The sequence below is a fragment of the Trachemys scripta genome, chromosome 18 (genome assembly GCF_013100865.1).
Source record: "Trachemys scripta elegans isolate TJP31775 chromosome 18, CAS_Tse_1.0, whole genome shotgun sequence".
NCBI classification, from domain to species: domain Eukaryota; kingdom Metazoa; phylum Chordata; order Testudines; family Emydidae; genus Trachemys; species Trachemys scripta.
In genome coordinates this window covers 2088064-2102134 of record NC_048315.1, presented here as the reverse complement: position 1 = coordinate 2102134, position 14071 = coordinate 2088064, and the positions used below count along the sequence as shown (strand labels likewise).

The following is a 14071-nucleotide window of genomic DNA, read 5'->3' as shown; positions in this document are numbered from 1 at the left end:
GAGAAGAGGCGGGGTCCCATAAGGGAAGTGTAGATGTGACACTGACCTGCCTTTCTCTGGGTGCTGCCCAGGTGAGAGGTAAAAATCCTGAGCCCCGCTGGCATGTCCAGGACCCAGCTCCCCGGCCCGGGCCATTGTAGAATAGCCACTGCCCTGTATCTAGCTCAGAGGCTAAGTGACCTGAGCACATGAACTCTGGAATTCGAATCCTGCCTCTAGTGCCTTTGTGAACTTGGGTAGGTCACTGCATGTCTCTGCCTCAGTTTCACCATCTGTAAAGTGGGGGGTAATACTTACCTCACATTGGTGCTCTGTGAGGATTAATTAAAAATCACATATTGTAGACGCATACATTTCTTTTCCTATAGACTAATACCAGAGGAATTTAAATATCTCACTTTTCCTCATGCATATTGTTTAATTGCTCTCTTTGTTTCTTTCTCTCTCTCAGATTGCGCAATGGAAATCATTGAGGTCAGTTTCACTTATGCTTATAGTCTATTTCCCTTTCAGAGTCATGGGGACAAGCTTTAGGGGAAGGTTTGAAAACAGTTATTTACACTGACATTTCAATGGCAAATTAATGGAAACAGTTCTATTGGACTTTGGGTTTGGAAAAGTTTGTTTTTACCAAATACAAACGTTGAGTCGTACGTGAGATGACTGTGTCCCCTATAGTTTGTAAAGTGCTCAATACATATTAAGTAATAGCATGAAGATAGTTTGAGGCACCTTGGCTATGAAATTGGAATATGTTGCACACCAACCATTGTTGATAATGCTAACACAAGAAAATCAAAACAAAACCACAACTTCCTGTGAGACTCCCTGTAAACTAACTTGTACTTGATACCCAACAGGGGACACTGTTCAACAGGCACTGAGGATAACCCCTAGTTACCTGAGTTTCCTAGGCTTTTCTTGATAGCCATCAAATAACAGCAATAATCAGAAATATGTGGGCATGAGTACATACTGTTTTCCAAAGTAAATATTTAGAGTGCTCAAGGAAGCAACATCTATATTTTTATCAGGTAGTATTTAATCTTGAGTAAAAACCCTGGGGGTGGGAATAGGAATAGTGGTTATCTGGAATCAATGTGCCAGATCTTCAGCTGGTGCAAATCAGCAAAGCTACAGAGTTACACTGACCTACACTATGTGAGAGTCTGACCCCATATTCTTGGATTCCCATCAGGAAAATCAGGGCATGTATAGATGACTATCAAAACTTGGTTACTGTCATCACTGCATCATCGCCAGCATATGTTGTTATAAGCATTGGGATAGGCAAACTGAAGGTTAATTTGATCAACCCAGCCTTGGAGCTGCCAGCCATTCCAGAGAGTTTGGATGTCACACATCTGCCAAAGATGTTTGTAGCACATCACCTGACGCGTTAATCCATTCTAATGACACAAAAGCAAAGCCATCCACATGCCAAGCAGCCAGATCTAAAGCATGGATTTTGTTTCTTATATTGCTCAGTCTCCTAAAACATTATGAGCATAGGGAATGTTAAAAACAACTTAGAAATGATAAATGCTCTTATTGCAAGTGTTACAATAGTAATATTTAGCATTTGTGTAGAGCGTTATCTGTTCAAAGCACTGTATGGGTTTTAACTAATTAATTCTCACAACATCCCTAGGAGGTAGGTGTTACTATGCACATTTCACCAATGAGGAAACTGAGACCGTGTGGGGAAAGGATTTGCCCAGGGCCACACTGACACAGTGGTAGACTCAGGATTAGAAATCAGGATCTCCTGACTTCCAGCCCTGTGCTCATTCCTGCAGACTGCATTGCCTTTAAAATTCATAACAAGGAGGGCAAAATTCTTATGTGGTGCAGCTGATAAGGATCTGCTGTGGCTGCTTTAACAGGTCATGGCATGTAATAAGCCACAGCATAACCTGTGGACACAAAAGTCATTACAAACTGTGACTTTCTATGGCAGCTGTTAAACCAAACATGAAATAAATGTACACTTAGTCCCCTTTTGTTGAAGCCCTGTTAGGCTATTTGCTTGTGCTACCCTTTCAGATGGTCCTATCAGGCCATGTTACATTGGTTTAGTTTAATTTGGTAATTTACTGATGCAAGCTAATCTGATCTAAGAAAGAGTTAAACCAGTTTGTTTGCCTACATTAAGGACTTGTGCTAGTTTAACTAGATCAATTTAAAATCAATTTAGTTACACTAGTGTAACTTTTCTAGTATAGTCAAGGCCATTGAGAACACACATCAGCACTGCACAATTGTTTAGGACAGGAAGTAGAGAAGAATACCGTGTTCCAGGGAAAGGGTAGCGGGAATTTATTCAAGACACATTATAATGACCTGAAGTGGGAATTTGGCCAGGATATTGGTGTTTTGTAGCAGTGCCATAGGTTCTTTAGTGACTTCAAACCATCGTGAGCTTGCTTTTATGTCTGAGCACAAAGACAGCACCTCCAGCAGTACATCACCCCCTAGTGAACCACAGTGGGGCACTGATTCAGAACTGACTCAGGAGAAATGGGGCCTACATTCTATAGTAATTGGTGTTCTATAAATACTTGTGGTAGATTAGAGAGGTAAAATTAAGATTAGATTGAGTGCTGGCTGCTAGAGGCACAGCACTGCAGACTGCTAAATCTAGCTCTTCCTTGGAGGCCTCCCATCCAGGTACTATCTCAGTCTGACCCTTTGTAACAAATTAAATCAATACCAATATTAAAATACATCCAAAAGCATGAATCAAAGAAACTTAGCTATTATAAATTGCTGTTATGACCTGCCACTTTCACTGATTGTTTTAAGGGAAATTATCAGCATAAAAAACAGCACGCAGAGCAAAGGGCATAAACAATTAGCCAATAAAGTGCTGCTTCAAATCCTGTCAGGGGACTGACATTTTAAACTTTATTCTCTTATTTACTGTATATTGATTAGAAACTAACTTTCACCGGTTCATTATCTGTTAATAAAAGCGTCCCTGGAGGTGGGCACTTTTGTTTGCTTAGCCATGACCAACTGTGAAATGCAAGAGAATCAGGAATTGTTTGGCTTTTACTAGCCCATGAAACCTGCCATCATTCCCCACAATTCAGTTGAGGCCCTAATTACGGGTTACAAGGTTATACAGGAAAAACATGTTCTGGAGGGAGGTAGTCCAAGTGAACTGGCTTGTCACCTCTTTTGTATCAACAAGAGCAAAATACGTGAGTATAACTGACATGCCACCTGTTTATTAGCTGGAATAAAGGTGTCATGTCAGACCGTATCCCTGTGTCAATCAGGTATGCGGTAATTCCAAGAAATGAAGTGACACTTGACCCCATTACACATATACTTCCTGCATTAGCCACACCAATAACACTACTTTCCCTTTCCCTTGTGCCTTTCGTCCAATGGGTTTGTCTCACACACAATAATTACAAAAATTAGTTAAGCTCTGTGAGAGGGGAAGGTGGTATTATCCATGTCACAAAGAGGAAAACTGAGGCACAGAGAGGGAAAATGGCTTACACAGAGTCACACAGTAAGTCAGTGTCAGAGGGATGAATTGAACCCAGGCTTCCTGTCTTCCTGTTCTAACCACTAGGTTTACTGAACATTACTAAACAAAACTGGGAAAGAGATGGACGGTATGACTCAACAGCTTTCCCTTCCAGAGTGACTGCTCTGTTCTTGTGTAACTGCGAATCAGCCAATGTGCCATTGTAGCCTGTGGCAGCCAGGATCAATCAGGATCTCAGCAGAGAAGTGTGTTGCTTTGAGAGCTCTTCCCAGGTATGTTTTCTGAAATATTTTCAAAATTTGCCAAACTAAATGTTGGTTCTTGCCAATTTTGTATTTTTCCCGTATGACACACACCCTGCTTTCAGAGTAGCAGCCGTGTTAGTCTGTATCCGCAAAAAGAAGAACAGGAGTACTTGTGGCACCTTAGAGACTAACAAATTTATTAGAGCATAAGCTTTCGTGGACTACAGCCACTCCTGCTTTGGGGGCTGCCATTAGTCCACTTCCCAGGCTGTGTCTGCACTACAAACTTTTGCTGAACCAAGTTACATTGCATAAAGTCACCGCGGTGTGGCTCCTTGTGTCAGCACTCTGTGTACTCACTAGGAGTGCGTGTGTCGATGCACAGGGCGGCGCACCATGAGCAGATACCCCAGTGTGCAACCTCCCACTATCTAGCGCACTGAATTTTGGGAAGATTTGGCAATGCATGGTGGGTCAGAAATGAGTCATGCAGGAGTGACGGGGAGCAAGGATCAACTTCCTAGCATGCAAGTGTCTACATCCCGTAATGTAGTCTACATCCCATAATTTTCACGCCTTTTTAAAAAAATCCCATGAACCCGGGTATCCCTCCTCGATGTTTGCCATCTCTGACAGAAGCATGGAGCTTGCACAGCTCTGCACTGTTGTCATAAGCACTGCAAGCGCAGGATGCACAATACTTCAGTATTTGCAGAGCCACAAGAAGAATCAAATCAGCAGAGAACGTGATGATTTCTTGGAGGACAGATTGCTGTGGAACCTAGGGAGAACCACAATGCAGGCTTGGGATGATGAGCAGTGGCTGCAGAACTTTCGGATGCACAAGGCCACATCCCTGGATCTGTGTGCTGAGGTTGCCCTAGTCTTCCAGTGCAGGGACAACAGCTGCACTCACAGTGGAGAAGTGAGTGGTGATTGCACTATGGAAACTTCCAACACCAGATTGCTACTGGTCAGTGGAAAATCATTTTGAAGTTGGAAAATCCATTGTGGGATCATGCAAGTGTGCAGGGCCATGAATTGTCTCCTGCTACACAGGACTGTGTGACTATTGGCAATGTGCAGGACATAGTGGATGAATTTGCAGTAATGGGGTTCCCGAACTGTGCTGGAGCAATAGACAGCACGCATATCCCTATTTTGGCACAAAACCACCATGCTACAGAGTACATCAACAGAAAAGCCTGCTTTCCTATGGTTATGCAAGTGCTGGTGGATCATCGACATCAGCGCTGGCTGCTCAGGGAAGGTGCATGATGCTTGCATCTTTAAGAACACAGGACTGTTCAGAAAGCTACAAGCAGGGACTTTCTTTCCCAACTAGCGGATCACCATTGGTGACAGGGCTGGCTCCAGGCACCAGCTGAGCAAGCTCGTGCTTGGGGCGGCAGATTCTACAGGGCAGCATTCCGCCCAATCCTAGGGTGTCACAGCCGCTTTTTTTGTTTTTGTTTTGTTCGCCGATCCGGCTGCCTTGAAGGGGGCGGAGGAGGGGAGCGCCCTGCTGGGAGTGGGCTGTGCGCTCCGTCTGCCCCAGCCGGTGCCAGGTCTGCAGCAAGCCCGGCAGGGCAGTCCGCGTCCTTCCCTCCCCGCCAACCGGAGCGGCACGGAGCCCTCCCGGCAGGCGGCGTGGCGGTCAGGGCCACGAGGCGAGCACCCCGCTGAAGCCTTGGCCGGCCCCCTTCTCACTCCCCCCGCTCCCTCCCACCCACTCCCTCTCCCCCCGCTAGCCAGGGCACCACTGCAGCGCAGGGAGTCCCCCTGCACCCGCGCTCTGGACGTCCTGCAGGGGTTTTTTTTCTTTCCCTGCTTTGCTGCGCCGGCCGCGCCACAGGTTTTTTTTTTTTTTTTTTGCTTTGCAGTTCTGGCTGCCCCGTTTTTTGTTTTTGCTTGGGGCGGCAAAAAAGCCAGAGCTGGCCCTGATTGGTGACGTTGAATTGCCAGTCATGATCGTGGGGGACCCAGCCTACCCCTTGCTCCCCTGGTTCATGAAGCCATACACGGGCCACCTCGACAGCATCAAGGAAAGATTCAACTCCTGGCTCAGCAGGTGCAGAATGACAGTTGAATGTGCCTTTGGTAGATTGAAGGGACACTGCCGTTATTTACTCACAAGATTGGATCTTAGTGAAAAAAATCTCAGTGGTTATGGCTGTCTGCTGGGTACTACATAATATCTGTGAAGCAAAAGGGGAAAAGTAGCTGAGGTTCCTTCCCCTGCATTGAGCTTTCCTGTGCTCAACTGCTGGGAAGGACTGGACAGCGGTGCAGTCCCAAACAGGTCCCGGCTCATGGCATAGCTGGATCCCCCAGTCACATGTCCCGCATCCTCCTCCTCTTCCACCTCCATGCTCTTTCTATTCATGCTAAGGCCTGTGACTCGGGCTTCTCACAGGTATCCACAGTGGTGTGCAGGGTGGTGGTGGGGTTTCCACCAAGTATGCCATGCACCTCTGTATAAAAGCAGCAGGTCTGCAGCTTGGCACCAGATTGACTGTTCACCTCCCTGGCCTTTTGATAGGGCTGACGCAGTTCCTTCCCTTTCACGCAGCACTGCTGGTGGCCCATCATACCCCTGCTCCTGCATCCCCCATGCAATTTGCTTGTAGATGTCCACATTTCTACAGCTGAGCCATATCTGTGCCTGCACAGCCTCTTCTCCCCACAGACCCAGGAGATCGAATATTTCCTGTCAACTCCAAGCCAGGGCACAGGAGCATGCAGCCCTCATAGTCAGCTGGGCAATTGCACACAACAGTGGAGAGCTGCTAGGTGTGCTTGCCAAGCTGGACAGTCAGGAAAAGGCATTTCAAAAATTGTCAGGGCTTTCAAAGGGAAGGGACCTTCCCGTCTCTGTTACCTTAAGCAGTGAAGTTCACAACTGTGACCAGAGCAGTCAGTGCCAGGCATTGTGGGACAGCAGATGGAGGACAGTCAGGGTCAACATAAGTAATGCAATATCTACACTCGCATTGTATCTACCACAGTCCATCAACTGTGGCTCAACACTGCTCAGGGAGGTGATGTTACTGTGTCACTGTAAGGGGGTGCTAACATCCGTGGGAGACAAATTTAAGTGTAGACATGTGCACAACGAGGTTGACGCAAGGCAGCTTCTGTTGACCTAACTTTGCAGTGTAGACCAGGCATTGGTGATATTTTGAACATCATCTACTACTCTCTCTATGGGAGAACCACAATGGGTTGTAGTTTCTCAGAGATGTCTCTGCCCATATAGATTACGATATAGGTGCTGATTGGATTTCTCCCTGAGGTGATTCTTAGGCCCTGATCTTGCAAGCTGACCCAGGCAGATGGACTCCTGCCCCTGTGTGGAGCCTTGCATGGGTCTGCTCTGGATCAGAATGCACAATCAGGGCCTTTGATTGAGCACTCTGTGGTTCAAGGACTATCATCAGGAAAAACACAACTCAAAAAACAGCAAACAATGTATTCCTGATTTTCTCTCTTACTTTATCCAACTTGGTCTCCATGCAAGTCCCTGGTAAACCTCTACATAGCATGACTTTCTCCACGTCACCCTCCATTGTGATCAGTCTATTTCATTGTATTTATTCTCTTACATGGAACCTATGAAAATAGCTGAGTAAAACATTCACCATTTTTAGATCCATTCAATGCTGACTCAATTAACCATCATGTCTATACAAAGAGTATGGAAGTGAGTTACTGTCCAGACACAGTCACTCCTCTAGCGGTGAGTTCAGTGTCTGTGGTCCCTTGACTGTCAGTAATCCCCTGCTCAGGGCTGTTTGGCCTCCCCACCCCACACTCTCACTGTATGTATACTGTTTTCCTGGGATCTCCATAAATGTCCTAGCTGGCAGTTGTATGTTAGGATGTGCCATGCTGGGATGCACCACTCATGCCATATCACAGCCCTTCACGATGTGTTATGACAGATACAGACCAACAGTATATGTCACCCTGAGATAAATTAGATCAGATGTTAGATCATAGTCACAGCTCAGAGTATCCCTGAATCCTCTTTGAAAAACAAAAGAAAACATTTTAGACTGGGAGCAATCATGGTGAGAGGCCATCCAAATCTGTGTCCATTCAGACCTGTGATCAGTGCTGAAGGGGCACTCGCTGAGCTGGGATGGATGGGGAGGGACATTGCTGGAGAGGCCTTTACCCTGCAGCAGGGCTGAGAAGAGATGGAGCAGATGGTAAGAAGCAGCACAGAAGAAGTGTTTGCCCTGCATCAGGGAACCAGGCAGATGAGCTGGCTGGATAGATGGGTGGACAGGAGCTGTTCTCCAGAGGCCTTTGGCTGAGAAGGGCCAAAGGTGACTAATGCAATGATCCTGAGAGGATATGTTACTCGCTATAGTTATCCGACCGCCATGAGGTTTTCTTTCCCTTATAAGACAAGTCAGTAAGACAGCTTGCGTTAGCTGAGAACTAGTGGGAACGGCTGCCGGGGTGTGGAAGTGAGCGTTAGGAGGAATACATGGGCACAGAAACATTTCCTTGGCAAGTTGAACAGAACATCATTGCAAGGAGACTAAAACAGCCACTGGCAGTAATTTCTCGGAGCGCCTCCTTAACTCCCCTCTCTTCTGTACAGAACTCTTCCTAGCCATCATTTACCCTGAACACCCAAGGACTGCGTTTACTGACTGGTAGTTTAGGTAATAAAGAGGAAAAGCCCCTTGTACCCTCACTAACCCCTGCATCTCTGTTTTCAATCCAGGTCAGCTTTTCTGCCCCCACTTTCACTCCCTGATCTGCCAGACTGGAGCTACAATGAACAGCTCTCCCCAACAGCCCAATCCGGATCTCCCATTTTAATTTAATTAATGCAATGTCACCTGGTTTGAAACATGCCTCTAGGAGCTGAATCTCACTATGCTCTAGATAAACAAGCACCGGTACTGAAAATATGGCCCTTGCTCCTCCACAGCCCTGCACAACAAATCTGTGACACCTTGCGCTCTGCTCTTAAACGAGACCCCAGACCAGGAGTTAGACTGCATACTGATCAACAAACCTGTTGCTAGCAACCCTGGCTACTGCAGCATGACTCACCCATCAGTGCCTGTCAGTGCTTGCTGTGACCTTGCTGAAGGCTCCACCACCCACAGATCTGAGATGGGCTGTAGTGGAATGCAGAGACCCCAGACAGAAATGAAGGACCCGGGGAGCTGAGACTGGGGGAATGTTCATCACCAACACCCCACTGAATGTAGCAACTCCGTGTCTTCACCAGATACTGCACTGGAAAGGACAGTGTCCCAGATGTTTTCAGAATCTCTTAGTACTAAACTTCCCTCCCCCTTGCCTCCTATCTATTTGAAAGCATTTGTGATTACTGAAGCAGCAATACGACAGGCTAGAGGAGAGAGCACCCAGGCAGGGCAGGACAAGCTATAGAGGTTTGAGACCCCTTATTGTATAGGTGCAAGGAAAAGGGTGTTGGTTCCTTCTTTTAATGTAGCCCTCACTGGCTGAGCAAATCTTTGCCACCAATGTTTTTCCTGTTTGGGCAGGGGAGGTTTCTGGGATATCAGCTGAAGGGTGTATGGGAGCATAAGTAAGGACAAACTATGAGGAAAGGAGGGTGAGTGAGCTTGTGGCACAGTATCTGTGCATCTCAGATCAATAGGGTGGTCATGAGCCATCAGGTGAGAGGCAATAAGCGCTATAAATGACGTGGTGTTCTCTTCAGCTACTGCCGTTGAGGCAAACGTGCACAATTTACACGTAGGAGCTCCAACATCTTCCCAGTGGCTCCTGTGGATCACTAGACAGCAGTGACATCCTCAGACTAAAGGGAGCTAGCTTTGGCATTTCACCCCCACTGCCCACCATGCCTTGTGAAGCCTAAACTGCACAGCAGGGACCATAACACGGCTCCCTTGCTACGTGCACAAAGGGGACGCCTAGGCTCTAAAAGCAAAAGGCTATCTTTCTCCCACAGAGACCAGCTGCCACGTGGAAAGGGAAGCACACATGGGGTCACAAGTGGCAACCAATGGCCCCTGAACTGAGCATTGCTCTTCAGAGGGCTGGAACAATTTGCATAGTGTGGGAGCTGAGAGCTATTGGACGAGATTGTAAACCCCATGTATAATGGAAACCGCTTCAAGCCAGGGGGTGCAGCAGCACCCCCAGTTCTAGCACCGCTGCTGCTCTTTACAGATCTGCATGTGTGTTCCCGTTTTCATCTAGATGGTGTCTATCTGTGCAGTGCTCACCGTGCCAGACTTGCAGCTTCATCCATAGGCAGCAACAGTCTATTCCCTAGTAGCCTCCCAATTGCAGCCCTCCTTCAAAGATGCTCACTTCCCATTGGCTCTGGATGGCCCACCAATAACAATCCTGGTGCCTGTCTCCCTGTCTCCAGGAGAACAGGAAGCTTGAGCCATGAGCACATGAATGCCTGAGCATGCAACCAAAACATTCAAACTGCAGCAGCCTCTTGTGGAGTGTTCACTTGGGAAGATACTTGTGTCTGGGGCATGGCAAGAAGAGCCGGCCCACTTTGCTGCACGGCTACATCTGGAGCACCAGGGACATCAGCTGGGGAAGTGCAACATAGTCTCACTAGATAAAGAAGCCAAGAACCATTCCAGATCTGACTGACTCCTGGTCACTTTTCTACCCTCTGGGGTGAAGCATAGCACATACTGCTGAGATCTGTTCTTCCTTTTCTGATTGCACCTTTCCCCTTAGGCATAGGGTACTATTCTTTTCACCCCTCCTACATTTCTTCTGGAGGTTGGGAGCATCACCTTCCTCAGTGGAGACCCTCATCCCAAAGGATTAATTCCAAGACTTAATGCCTTTTCCAGGCAGGGCACAGGGCTAGGAGCTCAGGTCAGAGGTTTAAAGAGCTGGGAAGTGCTCAAGGGATTTGTAATGGGGGTGATATGCAGCCTTTCACCTCTGTGTCACTGGCTCCAGTGAGCAAAAGCTGTCAGGCATTCAGTGGACCCTGTGTGAAAGGAATTGGTGATCTCAGTCCAGTTCCTAGCAGCCAGGTGTCTATGTAGATACAAAACACACCACAAACACTGACAACATATACTGGTCCCCTTGTGGGCATTCTTGGCAGACAAACCAAGAACTGCATGGTCTCTGGAGACTGACCTCCCTTCACCCCAAGAGGTAATCCCTCCAAGACGGGATTGAGGTACACTGGCATGATGTGGTGGTGGGGAGGAGGTGGAAGGCTCACCCTGTGGGCTGCCCACCTTTAACTGCACTGGGGATCTGCTGATTCACTCATTTAACTTGATTTAGCACATGACGTGTACTCACGTGACTTACATCCTGATCTCAGTGCCTGAGAAGGGTTTTCTTTCATACTGCTAAAGAATGCATGGGGGTTCCAATGCCCTCCTGCCCCAAGCTGGTGCCCCAGTGCTGCTATCCAGGCACAGCTGAAAATAGGCAGACATCTTTACTGTCTGTTTGAATATCCTGAGTCACAGATTACCAGCTGGAGTTTGTGCTGCAGTTTTTATTTCTTCCTGTACAACTGCACTCTCTAGAGGTGACACAGGAGAATGGCAAGAAAAGCGTATTCTGTGCACTTGTCTGAGTCTCCACAGTTGATGGGAGGCTTATTGTTATTATTACTGTCGGTGAGGCAAGCTGCATGTGCTTCGTTACTGTATGTGCTGATGTCTTTCCATGCAGACAATTGTCCATATTGGGAGATTCCTTCTGAAAAACGAGCTCCATTGTATTATCTAGTAAAATGCCTGCAATGTGGGAGTGGAAATCTGATGTCTTACATAACTGTTGAAGACAAGTGATAACCTGATTTCAGTAGTGCTTTAATAGTGGGACTCAGATAACCGGTGCAATGATGGGTGAAGCATAAGGACCTAGAGATAGATAGATAGATAGATAGATAGAGGGGGTGTCTGGGGATAGATAGACAGATAAGATTAGTGCTAGTAATGTTCTATGTCTGTCAAGCCCTGCTATGAGGAAATGCTGATGCTTTACATGAACTGACAGGTTACCTGTTCTCTCTCTTTTGTTAGACATTCTCACTACAGTGTTTATTATCCTGTCTATGTGAAATCCCAAAGCAAGGCTGCTGAAGTGCGGGATGGAAAAAATGCAACAAAGAATGCTCGACTATTCAGTCTTAGTCAAGTATTTTCACCATACAATGCTTAGTACTGGTGCTGTGCACAGCTCCCTGTGGAAAGAAAGGGCCACTGGATCCAAAGACTCCTGGTCCTGACACAATGTTACTGGTGATATATCAGTGTCTCCAGTGCATTCACTGTCCCTGGCAGACCCACCCCAGTTCTGGTCCATTCTGTTACAAAAAAAGATACATTAAAACAAAAATATTATCCTAGCCATCACATCGTCTGGTTGGCATTAAAACAACCAACCAACAAAATGTTCCTCCTAACCTGATCTGACAGTCCTGAACAAGATACGCTCCAATGGCTAATCGATTTCACTAGCATGAAGGCTGCGCCCTATGTAACATAGATCAGGCCTGCGGAAAAGGGAGACCAGCTAAAGCAACCTCTGCAGCAAGCTGAAACACCCAACAAAATACAGCATCACTCAAAATAAAGAAAATCCCAGATAAGGGAATGAATCTGCCTCTAACAGGTTGGCAGTATTTGCCTGAAACAGTCTACTGCTCCTACTAGAAGCAGGTACATGGGTCCTGGAGACTCCCTGAAGCAGGCGGCTTGTTGTCCCAGCCAGAGAGAAAGGAGATGGGAGTGGCTGTCTTAGAAACAAGATCTCTAGGACATGGGCTGAGCATTCCTGAGGGAGGACCCCGCTGACCAACCCAAGTCTGGGCAGAAAGTTTGAGCTGAACTTTGTTACCTTATTGTTGATATCTGTGTTTATTCAAACAAACCTCCAGGCAGAGGGAGTCTGGGCTCTACAGGGCATGTGGAGTGGTATTTGAGAGCAGGACAGGAACAACACCGGCTCACCTTCCCTGGCTACCAAGAGGGTGATTCAATAGAAAACAGACCCAGTAAAACTGAGCATATTAAACCTTCCCAAGCCCAAAACTAAGTGATACCTGGGAAGATACTGGATCAAATTATTAAACAATCAGCTTGTAAGCACCTAGAGGATAATAGGTTTATAAGAAATAGCCACAAATCAGACATCAGGAATAGTAACATACAAAAGCCAGTAGGAGAACACTTCAATCTCCCTGGACACTCAATAACAGATTTAAAAGTAGCCATCCTTCAACAAAAAAACTTCAAAAACAGACTTCAAAGAGAAACTGCTGAACTACAATTCATTTGCAAACTTAACTCTGTTCATTTGGGTTTGAATAGGGACTGGGAGTGGCTGGCTCACTACAAAAGCAATTTTCCCTCTCTTGGTATTGACACCTCCTCATCAGTTATTGAGAGTAGACCACATCCACCCTGACTAAATTGGCCTTCAACACTGGTTCTCCATTTGAAAGGTAACTCCCTTCTCTTCATGTGCCAATATCTATTTATGCCTGTATCTGTAATTTTCACTTCATGCATCTGAAGAAGTGAGGTTTTTACCCACGAAAGCTTATGCCCAAATAAATCTGTTAGTCTTTAAGGTGCCACCGGACTCCCCGTTTTTATGATATTAGGAAAATACTTTCTAACTCTTAGGGGGCACAGGCTTCCAAGGGAGGTTGTGGAATCCCCATCACTGGAGGTGTTTAAGGGCAGGTTGGACAAACATGGGTCAGGGCTGGTCTAGGTTTACTTGGTCCTGCCTCAGCACAGGGGGCTGGACTAGCTGACCTCCCGAGGTCCCTTCCAGCCTGATGTTGCTGATTCTAGAGTTCAGGAGGAAGGTGCTGCTAATGGAATGAGCACCTGGCATGGGATTAGGGCTTTGGTGAGGACCAGCTTCTATCCACACCAGGATTTTTTCCGGAAATTTGCTTTATACCCAAAGGGCCCCTCGAGCCCCAGCCCCGACCTAGTGCCTAATGCCCACTGACATCACCCCCAGAGCTGTGTCAGATGCTGTGTTGCTTAGATGGGCCATGTCACAGTGCTGTGTGGAGCAAGCATGACATGGTGCCAGGAGAGTTGGCGGTACAGATGGGCAGAGCACATGAACCATTCTGGACAGCTGACAGGGTCCTGTTACTCACAACTCGCCCAGGCAATGTACCAGTGATGCTGTGCCGGAGTTTCTGACGCACAACACCGTGGAAATGCCGCTTGTGAGAAGCATGGGGTAGGGGCAACAGCAAGCTTTCGCGGGAAAGTCCAGAGGGCGGGAGCTCTGCAGGAGCAATCAGGTCAGGACAACAGGAGTCTGACCC

The 14071-nt window shown here is 47.0% G+C and overlaps 1 long non-coding RNA gene across 2 annotated transcripts; it reads left to right on the top strand.

The window, feature by feature from the left end:
* The first annotated feature begins 6 nt into the window (after window positions 1-6).
* On the top strand, window positions 7-12935 carry LOC117867445. 2 transcript variants are annotated; one of them, XR_004643412.1, is made up of 4 exons: window positions 7-236; window positions 452-474; window positions 3590-3777; window positions 11796-12935. It is a non-coding gene; the product is annotated as an uncharacterized LOC117867445 (long non-coding RNA). The 2 variants fall into 2 exon arrangements; XR_004643413.1 differs by lacking the exon at window positions 11796-12935 and adding an exon at window positions 8702-9022.
* Window positions 12936-14071: the final 1136 nt, after the last annotated feature.